This window comes from Lacerta agilis, chromosome 1 (genome assembly GCF_009819535.1).
Source record: "Lacerta agilis isolate rLacAgi1 chromosome 1, rLacAgi1.pri, whole genome shotgun sequence".
Taxonomy (NCBI): domain Eukaryota; kingdom Metazoa; phylum Chordata; class Lepidosauria; order Squamata; family Lacertidae; genus Lacerta; species Lacerta agilis.
In genome coordinates, this window is record NC_046312.1 from 16,129,810 (window position 1) to 16,144,740 (window position 14,931).

Genomic DNA, 14,931 nt, shown 5'->3' on the forward strand with positions numbered 1-14,931 from the left:
ATTTGGGCTTCCAGGTGAAGCCTGGAAACATGTATACCTGAATGGACCATGTTCCAAAATCATGAACCACCTTTTTGTCTCACAGCCACACCCAATTCCATCCGCCTCTGTCCAATGAATGCAGCCTTCTTCCTCTTCAATAATAAGGCTTTTACACATAGTGATCGTTTCTTGGTCAGGATCTCAATATATATTATGATATTTCCGTACTGTGTTTTGCAAATCTGGCTTGAAGAAGAGAACAATTATTTTATTTTATTTTAAAAGTACTTATACACCACCAATTCATACGATATCACATGGCGGTGTAACAACAATACATACAGCAAAATCTAAAATGCAGTAAAAAAAAATTTTAAGGTGGCTGGCTAATCAAGAAAATCTAAACCAGCCTTTCTCAACCTTGGGTCCCCAGATGTTTTTGGCCTACAATTCCCATCATCCCTGACCACTGGTCCTGCTACCTAGGGATGATGGGAGTTGTAGGCCAAAAACATCTGGGGACCCAAGGTTGAGAAAGGCTGATTCTAAGCAGGCCTGCTGTCTTCAAGAGATGCCTGAAAGCCAAAAGCATAGATGCCTCCTGAATCTCTGCTGGAAGGGGGTTCAAAGCATGGGACCAATGACACTCAATGTCCAATGTCTAGTTGAGGCCACCTGCATCTCTGTAACGGGAGAGGACAACTAGCCCCACAACTTCATCCCTATGCAGTCTTCAATTTAAAACCCAAAGGGTTAAAACTTATGAAGTGCTGGTTGTCTTTTAGGCCAGGGAAGCTGCATAACTGGTAAGAATAAAACCAAAGAGAGTATCAAATTATCAGGGGACCCATTTCTGGACAAAACAGTGTAATGCTACCCCGTGGTGTCTGCACCTGCCTCTGAAGAATGCCTGTCCGCTTCCCCAAGACGCTATGCTAATCACACTGACTTGAAAAGCATTGTAGAACTGTAATCTAACCCTGTTCCACTCCAAATCTTCTTTGCTCAGGTAGTAACGGATGGCTTTATTCAGCAACTGTCAGTAAACCATAGAAATGTCCTCATCTGCAGCAGCTTTCGCCAACCTTGAGTCCTCAGGTCCCCTCAGAAAACGGTCAGGGATGATGGGAGTTGTGGCCCAACAACTTCTGGGGACCCAGACCTGGGATAAGGCTCACCCAGGCCAACTCCAACCACTGACACAGATTGAACCTGACATTCCCAACAAAGCATCACACATCAATTTGGGCATGCCATTTTAGAGGGCGAAACTTTTTTTTTTTTTTTTTTGCAAATTTCTTCAGTGAGGTGTTTTTCTTTTGGGGGGGGTGTGAGGAATACAGACCTGCTATTATTTTTTTGCGACTGAACAAAATTGATAATGGCAAGTCTACGTTTGGCGAAGAAGCAAATAAACTGCTTTCGGAAAACCAAACGATTTTAACGTTACCTTCTGAAAATGCAAAATAACAATAATAAATAGTATTAATATATAATATAACTGCAAGTACTCGGCAACCATTTTTAATGCTTTCTATGCAATTTTACACACACACACACACACACACACACACACACAAGCAAAACTGGATTATATTAATCTAAGCAAAATATCTTTTAATTCCCAAGGCATGTGACAACTTTTTAGCAGCCCTCATTTTGGGAATTTGAAAGTTGAAAAAAACTCAACAAGCCCTAACATTATCACCCTCCTTATAGGGCACCACATGAGAGATTCTGTAGGACAAGTAATTAACAAATGTCTTTATAAGCAAGTTGAGTCACGTGAGAGGCAGTGTAGTGTACTGGTTAGTGTCTCAGAAGAGATCTGAGGAAGACCTGGATTCAAACACCCAACTAGCCATGAGTTTCACTGGGTGGCCTTGGGCCAGACCCTGTCTTTCTACCTGGTCTACTTTACAAGGCTGTTGTGAGAAATGCAGGGGTGGAATGAAATGGGTTACACTGGCTTGAGCTCTCTAGAGGAAAGCAAAGGGGAAACACAACCACAAATAAATAAATTAAAAAGCATGCAACAGGGAAAAGTAATTATGATCGAACACCAATGATAACAACAACAACAACAACAACAACAACAACAACAACAACAACAACAACAACAACAGTAAGGTAACTTGCCAGTTTCTCTAAATTTGGGAAATTGTGGTGTTTTTTTTAAAACCCTAACAACAGCTGATATCTTAGATAATGAAAGTGAAATTACATCAGTACTGAGGATTCTAGGCTTTAGAAAGTGCCAGGACGGATCTGTATGTTATCATTATCATTATTTATTAGATTTCTGTACCGCACTTCAACTAAACATCACAGGGTGATTTACAATATTAAAACACAAAAATGCATTCCATAATAACAAACAACAACAGCAGCACCCCCCAACACAGTTTAAAAAGCCATAGATTGTTTAATTCGCCAAAGGCTTTGCCTCTATGTCTTAATTCATAAGCCTTCCCAGCATCCTCTTCCATGGTGGCTGTTTGGAAAGAACAAGTAGTCCATGAGAGGGGAAATGAAAAATTCTTGTTCGTTTTTTGACTAACACATTTTACTTCTTCACTAACATAAGGTTACCAGACGTCCCCATTTCCCGGGGACAGTCCCCAGATTTACAATTCAGTCCCCACACAAAATCAACTGAAGTTGAAAAGTGTTCCCGGAATCATTGAAAAAAATCTGGTAACCTTACACTAACCGCCACCATGCTGTGAGCAGGCATTTTCACGTCATCCGAACAACAAAATACTTCTTTTGTGCTTGTAATCCTGCAAACAGGTGATTGACTAGGAAGAGGAACAGATACAGGGCTTTTGCACCTTTAATAGTTGCATAAAGCAGGACATTTCAGAAGTCACTATCAAAGGTGCAGAAGCCCCATACGTGAGTGAGCAAAAGAGAGGGAGGATAAAAATAACAATATCAACCACTAACCAAAAATCCAAAACAGGAGGCGAAACCCAAAGAAGTGGCGAGCAAGAAATTTACAGATTGAACATGGAAATCTAGACCTGCTGAAATCCTTTCTTCTACAGAACTAGTTAAGGTGCAGGCAGGAGTCCTGCCCTCTTTTGCAATTGGTGCCACCTTCACAGGTGTAGATTGCAACTGCAGTCGTGGATTTTGTCCGAATTTCTCCTTCATCTACTTCTACTTCCATTTCATTTTTAAAATGCACACTGAAAAACTGGGCTGCTTGCAATGATGAAAAGTTGCAAGGAAGTGCCAAGACTTCAGCGTTACCTTATTATTTCCATCATGTTCTTGTGGGCGACCAATGTTTTGGACCACAGTTTAAGAGCCACTCGTGTAGCCCATCCCTAATCTCCATTATTGATTTCTGGCAACTGGCAACAGGTTTTTTTTTACATGAAAAGTAGCCTAGAGAGGTTGCAGTCTTTAGTGGAGGAATAATAGTGTGCACATGGTTAACTGTACCCTTGGAGGGCAGGTTCCTGCTTAAAATCATTCCCAAAACTGTTCCCCCCCAACCCCCCCCGGCATTCTGACATATATTTACAAGAGTCAATAATAATCCAGAATTCTGTGTAGTGGAAGGGGAGGCAGCAGGAAAAGGATTAAGCTCAAGAACAGCACCTTGCCTCTTCTCAAAACAGCAGCATTGCAAAACAATTTTTCATTAAACACACACACACACACACACACACACACACACACACCCCTGCTGAGGCTCTATTATACACACCCGCACACCAACACTTCTGTGCTTTAAATGATGCATGAAGAAAAACACGTATTTTAAGATGCATTTGAAAAATATGACGTACAGTACAGTGAATTAATCGGTATGAGCTCATCAGTAATAGTAGCAGTTAATAAAACAGCAGTTGCACAGCAAATATAACGCAACATGGCATTAACAGATGCAGAGCTTCAGAGTTAATAATTTAAACTGGTTATTTAAAAACAACAACAAACAACAACAACAACAACAACAACTCCTCTTATTTTAATCAGGATTCCCAGAACTTGCTGAGTTTACTCCTCCCACACCTCCCGGTATTAATTCATCCGAACATCTCTGCAGTTCAACCACCATCCACTGGAAAACAAAGGGGGGGGGGGAATCGGAGGTAACATTATGGCAGTAAACGTATCTCCCAGCAGGGAGGGATTCCGAAAAGGAAGTTTTCATTTCAAAGCCTGTCACTGTCCTAAGGTACAGAATTGGGAGGGGGGGGAGAGAGGAAGGGGTCAGCAATGCATCTCACTCTTCCTTTTGCAGCACTTTAAGACCCTCAAGGCACAGAAGAGAGAAGAAGTGGAAGTTTTCCATCACCTACAAGACATCCTGAACAGGAGGATGCAGTCACACTGACAGAGGCAGAAGCAGTGGCAAATCCATTCCCTGTTAACCATAGTATGGCAGCGCCTTTTGTTTAGGACAAACTCCAATGCAACTCTTCCATGGCCCAGGGCATTTCTAGCACCCCGCAGTGGGCCAGGTTACACGGGGGTGTAATCGATCCCTCCGCACAGCAGCGGACTGGGCCTCGGCCTTTAATTATTTAACCGGAGGCAGCCTCCCTGGCCTATCAGGGATGTTTCCAGGGTTTTCTAATGCAACACACCATCTTGAAGGTGAGAATGAAGATGGCTGAAATGGCACGGGAGGAAACCTGACAGCCACACAGGTAATGTGGGGAGGCCGCCTGCCATCAAATACTGTAGGGAGTAGAATATTCTGATGCAGCAGCAGCCTTCAAAATCCCCCCCAAGGGCTCTCCTTAGACCAGCAGTGGTCAAATATCAGTAGAGAGGAAAAGGCTGCCACTCTGTGGCAGAGCATCCTGTTATGCATGCAGAAAGACCACGGTAATGCATAGGTTTTTAAGGGGGCAGCAGTACAAAACTACAGAGCTGTAAAGCTCAAGAGCAGAGTTCTTTAAAAAAAAAAAGAATTATATTAAATTTCCACAAATTTCACTTTAAATTCCAATACAAAATATTTTTTTCTTTTGCTTTATTGACTCCCCATCCCATTTTCTATGGGGGGTTTTGTGTTTGGTTTTTTTTTTAATTCATCTCATTGCAGCACCCTATCTTCAATCTTTAATATAAACCATAACCATAATACAATGATCTCTAAGCATTACTGTTGTTCATAGTTCAAATCCTGATTCATCATATTAAAATATTTCTTTAAATAGTTTGGAGCAGAGTCCTTTTTTAAAAGAAAAGAAAAATAAAACTAGCATTCATTCCACAGTTCCTTTGGATATCCTCCTTTAGCTTTTGCAACTTGGGGGTAGAAACAACTTGAAGGCTCTGCCACTGGATCACCACAAAAAAGAAAAAATGCATCAGTATGAATGCCAATGAAACTTCACATGGCTAGCCAACAGCCGCCTCTCCGGCTGCACAATCTCTTCCCTACGTATTTTGCCACCCTCCATCTCTTACCAGCTGGAAGCTACATAGGAAACGGCCTCATATCAGTTCAAACAACTTGTCCACCTAGTCCTGTACTGTCCCCCTCTGACTTGCAGCAGCTCTCCATCGTCTCCGGCAGAGGTCTTCGACCTGCTACCTGATCAGGTGAAGGAATCACCCGCTGTGTGATCCTTTTAAACAGAGACGCCATGGGCTGGAGCTGAAGACCTTCTGAAAAGCACACGACTCTTCCCCTGTGTGTGATTGACTCAGAAGAACTCGCTGCCATTTCCTACGTTGCCATTTCCTACGTTATGTACTGTACTTGTCTACTGATGGCTGTAGCTCAGGGGTCTTGCATGCAGAAGGCCCCAGGTTCGATCCTTGGCCTTTCCAGGTAGGGCTGGGAGAGAACCCTCTCTGAAGGCCTGGAGAGTACTGACCAATGGTGTGACTCTATAGAAGACAGCTCCCTATGTTCCCTACCGCAGTCCCGTTTGCATTTGTCCGGTGGGATGAAATATAGCTGGTGCTTCCTTTGAAAGGGTGGCTCTGCCCATCCTTTTCTGCCTGGAAGCGCAGGAGTAGTTAACACTGCCCTTCAGAATGACACGCACACACAGCCTTTCCCAAGCATTCAGAGGGAGATTACAGCAAACCACCGCTGAATCTCCCAGAAGTACCAGTAATTTAATGCTGAAAGATCACAACAGTGGTTCGCATTTGACAAGCACTGCGGTAAAAATAAGGTCCAGCACTCAGCCTCCTGTCGCCGCTGCTACTGCTGCCGCCCCCATCACTTTCCCCAAGGACCTAGTAAGTTATCTTGCAGCATGGGAAGGATGCAAGTGACCGCAGGCATTTCCACTCTCACACACAATCCCAGCAGAGCGTTGTTCCCGTCGGGAATGGGACTGGGAATCCCTGGCAGGAAACTGATGCTATGCATTTTGTTTCCACCAAGGAGAAAGCCCTACAACAGGCATAGGCAAACTCGGCCCTCCAGGTGTTTTGAGTCTACAGTTCCCATCATCCCTGACCACTGGTCCTGTTAGCTAGGGATGATGGGAGTTGTAGTCCCAAAACATCTGGAGGGCCGAGTTTGCCTATGCCTGCCCTACAAGGTGAGAAAAGATGCTCCAGGGAGCGCCCACTGCTGCCATTACCACTACCAACACCTGCCTCCTTCCTGTGCCCTAAATCAAGTTTCAGGACAAAGAGGCTAATAGGGTGCCCCTGCCAACCACGAGATTAAGGCGAGAGGGATCTGCACACCTCAATCTGTCTTGAGAGCAATGGGAAAGGGGCCGTTCACCATCTTAACAACATCTCTAAATGCAACAGCGAAGAATGGTGCCTTAATGCTCGGAAGCATTACATCTCAAAACTACCAGATGCTATGGCAAAAATACCAGGGGGAAAACCTATCCTGATAATTCCATACCTGCGAGATTGCTGTATTTTATTTTATTTTAATTAAATTTGTATACCCTCCTTCACCCATAGAGCCCAGCATAAAAATACAAATGAAAACACAATATAGTTTTTTTAAGTTGTGCCCATGTTGGCCCCAATATAGCTTGAAAGCCTGATACAGGAAAGCGGTGTTTGTTTTTATGTGCGCCGCCAATACAAGGAAATCCCTTTTAATTCTCAGCATGGGGGGGTGGGGGTGGGAAGGGAGAACAGCAGTTGTTGCTGAAGCTGCAGTGCAGATAGCGCAAGTCCCAGTGTACATTCTGTTGAAGTTAATGGGGGAAAGAGAAAGTGGCAACATTGGAAAAGGTTGCAGCAAACATTCAGACTTCTCCAGCTCCCTTTCCCCTCCCTCCTATCAGCATCCCTTCTTTCTTTCTCATTCAACAGCACCTGCTGCGACCGAGTGACGACAAGGAGGCTTCAGAAGCGGTGTGCTGATTGCTTTAATTGCTCTTGCCCTTTCAGTGCATCATTAGCAGGGGGACTGAGCAGCTGCCTCAGATAAGTCCCCATGTCCTAGGTTGCTTTTTTGCATTCAAAGTCGAGTGTTGGTTGTTCCCAAGCGACCATGTTAAACAGGGCCCAGGGCAGGGAAGTCAGCAAAGTGTGGCAAAACCACAAGGCAAGTGGACCTCCAACTCGATGCCCGAACACTTTGAGTGCATCTGTGTTGAGTTGACTTTGTGCACTTCCTTCCGTCCACCCATCACCCAAGACGAACCTCAACACATGGCTGACTGTCCTACTTATCAAATGACCTGAAATTCAGCCCCTGTCACCTGGCTGCAAACAGCAATTGGCTCATGGGAGAAAAGGAGAGCTTCTGTCTGCTTGCTAAACCGCAGTCATCAAGTCAGGAGGCTTTCGAAAGGCAGAGCTGTCTTGTCAATTGCTGGGTCGACAGGATGGCCTAAAAACGTCTTTTAAAATCTCCAGGCTTCTTACATCCTCTCTCACTCCTCTGTATTTTTCTACCCACTCCACTGAATTTCATTTTTAAAAAACCTGACAATTCAAAGGAAGATTGGAAGGAGAGAGGAGGAGAAGAAAATATTCTGCGCGATTTAGAAGAAGAAACTGGGCCAGGAGCCTTACTGTTCTTCCTCTATTCATTTCATTTGCCTTACGCATTAAAGCATTTCCTTCTAGTTACTATTGGGGGGGGGGGCGCAGACAGGAGGGGGGAGGAGGAGGAGAAGAAGAAGAAGAAGAAGAAGAAGAAGAAGAAGAAGAAGAAGAAGAAGAAGAAGAAGAAACCTAAAACAATCTTCAAATTAAGGCCTTAGCTCACATTACCCACAGAGTTATGGAACTAAATAATTAACTGTCTTATATCATTTGAGCAATGCCTAATCTTCAAACACAGCAACTGCTCCCAAGGCTCTTTTGATCTTTGAGGAATTGCATCGGAGGAAGTGCTGAGCTCTGCGCTTCAAGCAGGTGATTCCTTGACCGACTTATCAGAATCTGGAACGCAGATTGACCTAAAATTGACCGTGAAGCTCCCGAGCCATTTTTACACACATGGATTTTGATAAATCTCACTGTCCAGATGTTTAGCTGAGGGAAGTTTTAAGCAGACATTAAGTGGCAGATAAAATGCACTGAAATGCAACACTTCCCTGCCAATTGAACCATTTATACTAAAGAGAAGTAATAATAATAATAATAATAATAATATCTATCTATCTATCTATCTATCTATCTATCTATCTATCTATCTATCTATCTATCTATCTATTTATTTATACATACATACCCCGCCCATCTGGCTGGGTTTCCCCAGCCACTTCAGGCAGCTTCCAACAAAATATTAAAAATACATTAAAACATCAGTCATTAAAAACTTCCCCAAACAGGGCTGCCTTCAGATGTCTTTTAAACATCAGATAATTGTTTATTTCTTTGACATCTGATGGGAGGGCGTTCCATAGGGTGGGCGCCACTACCGAGAAGGCTCTCCGCCTGGTTCCCTGTAACCTCACTTCTCGCAGTGAGGGGACCGCCAGAAGGCCCTTGGCGCTGGACCTCAGTGTCCAGGCTGAACGATGGGGTGGAGATGCTCCTTCAGGTATACTGGGCTGAGGCCATTTAGGGCTTTAAAGGTCAGCACCAACACTTTGCATTATAGGGTTGTTAACCTGAGCTGACATTTTTACTGATTTTTTGGTCCAGATCAGGGATAGGGATCCTGTGGCCTTCCAGATGTTGTTAGGCTGCAACTTCCATCATCCCTGACCACAGGGAATGCTGGCAGAGTCCAACATCTGAAGAGCCAAAGGTTCCCCCATACCTGATCCAGTTTATTTATGTGATTTATATCTCACCTTTCCTCCAAGGAGCTCAAGGTGGCATTCCTCATTTCCCCGTTCCCCATTTTATCCTCAGAACAACTTTATGAGGTAGGCTAAGCCAAGAGATGTTGAATGGCCCATGGTCACCCAATGAGCTTCATGGCTGAGTGCAGATTAGAACGCTGGTCTCCCAGGCCTTAGTCCAGCTCTCTAACGCATAAACCACAGAACTGTTTATACTGGAATCTGGTACAGAGAGAAGTGATCTCTGCGCTGGGAGTTTCAGTACAGGGGCAGTCACTAGAGAAAATTGTAGTCTCACCCATTAGTGGATGAGCTTGTGGGTCCTTTAAAAAAAAATGTGCAGTTGTGCTGGTAGTTCACTAGCTGGTGTTACACAACCACGGAGGTCTCAAGCAACAGAACTTTCCCTCCCTCTCTTCTCTCCCACACCCATTAAACCTCTTCTGGGGATTCCCCCAACCCTTTGAAGCAGTTTGGGGAAGGGTGCGGGGGGGGGCACACAGGGGAAGGAGGTTTCGGCTGTGCACTAACCAAACGGGATACCAGGGCCAGACAAATTGAGCATACAACACTAATTCTGGCCCAACTGCACTGGCTGCCAATTAGTTTCCGGGCCCAATTCAAAGTGCTGGTTTTGACCTATAAAGCCTTAAATGGATCACCATATGAGCCAGTACCAATCCTCTGAGGCAATCATCCTCTGAGGCCCTTCTTCATGTGCCTCCTCCACAAGAGGTCCAGAAGGTGGAAAGACAAGAGCGGGCCTTTTCTGCAGTGGCTCCCTGATTGTGGACTGCTCTCCACAGGGAAGCTCGCCTAGCACCTTCATTACATATCTTTAGGCGCCAGGCAAAAGCATCCTTCCTCTCCCAGGCCTCAGGCTATTTAAAAATCTATGGGAGGGGTGTATTGTTTTGTCTGTTATTATTTTATGTATTTTTATACTGCAAACCACCCTGCGATCCTCAGATGAAGCGGGTATATAAATTTAATAAAATAAATAAACATTTTTTCCCACTTAGTTGGGCAGACTTCTCTTTATATTGTAAGAGACTGGTCAATATTGTTTTAAGATCAGGGGTTGGCAAAGTTTTTGTGGCTTGGGCCAGTTTACAGTCCCACAGATGCCGCGGTGGGCCCGAGTGTGCACAGCTTCCTGCAGCCAATGGGAAGCCGGGCAGCGTCATGGAAAACGGTCCCTGCTCTGCTCCGCACAGGAGCCGACCGAGTGGACGGCGGGGGTCCCTGAGCGGGCGGAGGGGATCCATGGGCCGGTTAAATGACCCCGACGGGCCGCTTGTGGCCCATTGGCCTTAGGCTGCTGACCTCTGTTTTAGATGCTTGCTAAAAACTTTAATATTTCAGCAAGCCCACCCAAACGTATTATTGAGTTATGTATACTTTTTCATTTTGCTGACTTTACCTGTTTATTATTATTATTAGTAGTAGTAGTACCCTATTATTGTATTTTAACGTTCTGCTGGAAGCCACCCAGAGTGGCTGGGAAAACCCAGCCAGATGGGTGGGGTATAAATAATAAATTATTATTATTATTATTATTATTATTATTACCCTGCCCAACTGACTGGGTTGCCTCAGCCACTTTGGAATATATATATATATATATATATATATATATATATATATATATATATATATATAAATAGATTTCTTTCGATTTATATACACTTTTCTAAAGAAATAAATAAAGCCTTTGGGTAAATTGCTTCTAAAGCAATTGATACAGCCTTTTTTCAGAAGACAGCCATTACGCAATACAAAAGCTTTTCCTTTCCCATTATATTCTTATGAACTTCAAGCTGCTCAGTTGACATCGCACTGCCATTTTGTGAAATTTTGTCATGCAAGTTCTCTTCACAGGCACCTCTATCCAATGGAGGCTCTGAGAAGGCAATAACAAGAGAGTTAAACTTAGTGCAAGGCTGCCTGTATCAAAACATTAGCCAATCCCTATGGGACACAAGGCTGTCTTTAAATTTAGCATGTGAACTGTTGGGGGGAAACTACTTAGGAAAATGCCAGCCAAGAAATTTCTTGTTCAGTGGGTTCTACCATCTCTGAGGGTTAATTAATATTTTTCGCTAATAGTAGAACCTTGTGTTTGCTCCGATAAGCTACGTTCGTAACTGGATTTCAGAACACAATTGGGTGTTTTCAGTCTATTCTAATACTCTCTTCTCTTTTTGGAGGAGTATTGTTAAGGCACACAGATAATAGTCAAGAGGAATGAGATAAAGAAGCATAGCATTTGCCCCAAACAAAGACTGTTTACTAAATAAAATGCAGTTGTTGGCCTCTGAATAATGCTGACCGCAACAAAAAGTATAAAAGAAAACCATGTCAAGTCCGATATGCTTGAGACCAATTAACGTGCAAAGTATTTGGAAGCAGTCATTTCATCCAGCCTTTCAAATAATTACTCAAAAGATAAGTCACATTTCTCAGTCTTGCTCATCCATATCCCTTTCTCCTCATTCTTCTTCTGTTTCCCATATCTGCCTCCTTAAAGGGTCAAGTCAAATTAGATATGAAATTAAATGCATGGATAGAAATTAATGCCCATGTTTTATGTTTATTAAATGTATGTTTCAGTTTGTTCAGGTGCACTGTCTGCAGTTCTTGTCTTCCATCTGAATCATCTTGAATCATGTTGGGGGTCCCTCGTTTGGAGAGTTCCCGCTTCTGTTCACAAAAGCACCACATCTGTCAGAAGCGGCCCACTTCAGTTCAACATTTGTCCAACTGACAGGAGACTTTCCCAGCCCTGCCTGGAGATGCTGAGGATTGAACCTGGCATCATCCGCATGCAAGGAAAAGGCAAAGGACCCCTGGACGCTTAAGTCCTGTCAAAGGCGACTATGGGGTTGCGGCGCTCATCTCGCTTTCAGGCCGAGGGAGCCGGCGTTTGTCCACAGACAGCTTTCCGGGTCATGTGGCCAGCATGATGAAACCGCTTTTGGTGCAACAGAACATCGTGATGGAAGCCAGAGCGCACAGAAATGCCGTTTACCTCCCTGCCACAGCGGTAACTATTTATCTACTTGCACTGGCATGCTTTTGAACTGCTAGGTTGGCAAGAGCTGGGACAGAGCAACGGGAGCTCGCTTCACTGCGGGGATTTGAACCACCGACCTTCCAGTCTATTGAAGACTGCCATTGTAGGATTCCTTAGAAAGAGTTTGCCCACATGGAGGTTACGTCCCTGAAGATTTGCCCCACTATTTACTGGTTTGCCCAATCTACAAGGACCTAAGAGCAGTCTTGTTCACGGATTTGCTGGTAAATCTTCCAGTTGAGAGATCGGTTGGGTATCCACAGTGGCACCTATTTATCTACTTGCACTGGCATGCTTTTGAACTGCTAGGTTGGCAGGAGCTGGATCAGAGCAACGGGAGCTCACCCCGTCTCGGGGATTCGATCTGCTGACCTTCTGATCGGCAAGCCCAAGAGGCTCAGTGGTTTAGACCACAGCGCCACCTGCATGCAAAGCCACTGAATTATGGTCCTTATGATCCAAGTATTATAAGTGTGACCCATATGAGTGGAGGGGGCAAGTGCAAAGGAACTGTGGCTTGACGACGGCCACCCAGTGTGATTATCTGTAAAATTAGGTTTGAACCAGGACTTCCAGTTCACAACCCATGCTCTCAGTTACTACACTACATGTTTTAAACTAAACATAATATTAAAAGAGCTGTGCTGCATCAGTACAAGAGTCTATGTAGTGAGGTACCCGGTTTCTCACAGTGGTTTGGTGGGGCTGGTACCCATTGTTTGAAGGTTTACCATAGTTTTGTAATTTGTTGGAAGCTGGCCAGAGTGGCCAGGGCAACCCAGCCAGATGGGTGGCATATAAATATACAAATTATTATTATTATTATTATTATTATTATTACTGCTGTCAAAGGGGAAGGCAGAACGACCAACAGCAGGTCTTGCCACAGCCAACAACAGGCAGAGGCAAGGGCATAGCAAGGGGGTTGTAGGGGGCGGTGCGCCCCAGATTACATAATGGAGGGGGTGACAAATTATCAAGGAACAATTACTGCCCTACTAGGGAGGTTCATAAAAAACTTTTTTTTAAAAAATGCCTGCTCCGAAGGTCTTATCTTACTATAATAGGGATTATATAGCTATATATGAAATTTCATGCATATCGGTTAATATCTTGACCCTCCTCCACCAAAATAGCTGTTTACTTGGCTGTTTTCCTATGGCGTGAAGGCTGAAATTTCAGTTCAGTGGAGCACTTACTGTTCCCAACCCTAACCCTGTGGAAAGCCATCTAATTAGACTTTAATTTGATTTTGAGATGTTTTTAGGAGGTAGTTTAATTATTGTTTGATTTTATACCAAAGTTATGTATCTGATGTTAGCCACCCTGAACCCGATTTCGGCTGGGGAGGGCAGGATATAAATAAAAGGCTTTTTTATTATTATTACTTGTTATTATTCCTTTCTAAGAAAATATGAGATAACATAAAACCATTTTTGCAGGGGAGGGGTGGTAACCCTGGGTACCACCTGACCTTCCTATGCCTCTGGGGGGGGGAGGTGACAAAATTTTCTTTGCCCCCGGGTACCAATTTACCTTGCTACGCCCCTGGGCAGAGGCAACTAATTCAAGTTTTTCTACCTATCGTCCTCCCTGCTAAGTTCTACAAGGGCAACACGGAGAAAGAAGAGGAGGAAACCACCCTCTCTTGACTGGTTGTAGGTAGGTAGGTAGCTGAGGAGATGGCCTTCTCTGTGGCAGCCCCTCAGTTGCAGAACGCCCTCCCCACAGAGATGCACTGGGTGCCTTCATTAGAACGCTTTCAGTGGATGCCAAAGACACACCTGGCTTTTGATACTAGCGATGTATTATGTTTAGGACCCACCTGATTTCTCTGATTGTAGGTTGTTTTGAACTGTTTTCAACATTGTGTTTTAATTGTTGTAACCTGCCCTGGGACCTTAGGCTGAAGCACAGATTGTTGTTGTTGTTGTTGGTTATTCCTCTCCCGCTATTTCTACCTGTCCCTGGAGGTGGGTATTCCAAGGCTCCTGACCTCTGTGGTAGTATACAGCTATCGATAGCTTAACCCTCCATGGATTTGCCTAATTCCCTTTTAAAGCCTTCCAAGTTGGTGTCAACAACCACATCTTGTGCGGACCAATTCCATAGTTTAACCACGTGCCCTGTGAAGAAATACCGGTACTTCCTGTTTGTCTGCTTTGTGTCCAACGAACACCCTCATCCCATGGAAAGGCAGCTTGTTAAGATCAATCGTGTGCTCTGTTCTCCAGCTCTGATGCATTCCATCCTTCTCTTACTGCATTTCGGTCAACACAGAACGACAGACTCCGGGAGGTGGGGGTGAGAATAAAACCAGAACACTAGACAAATGTGCCTTTCCAATCCCTGTGGGACTCATTCAGGCCACCAGGCGCTCCATAAAGTTTATCACGTGCCATGACTATTCTGAAAAGCCACAGACTACTAAAGGGGTCAGCTGACCTGCACCATGGGGTGGTGGGGTGAGAGAATCTCTGTCTTTTTAAAGCAGGGCACACATAACAAGGGGTTTGCAGCAGGCAAGGAGAAAACAGCTCTGTCACGGTTACTTCAAGCTTTACTCCTGTTACTCCTCTGTGGACTGGGGTGGGGATAATTTACAATCCAAATTAGCCTCCAGAAGTCATCAGCGCTTCACAGGGCTGTAACTCTGAAACGACTCCA

General features: G+C 44.3%; 1 protein-coding gene across 12 annotated transcripts in view; it reads right to left on the bottom strand.

Annotated features, from left to right (window-relative positions):
• Positions 1–14,931, bottom strand: part of EVL (Enah/Vasp-like) — a 146,687-nt gene that overhangs the window by 28,921 nt on the left and 102,835 nt on the right. The window lies entirely within an intron of this gene.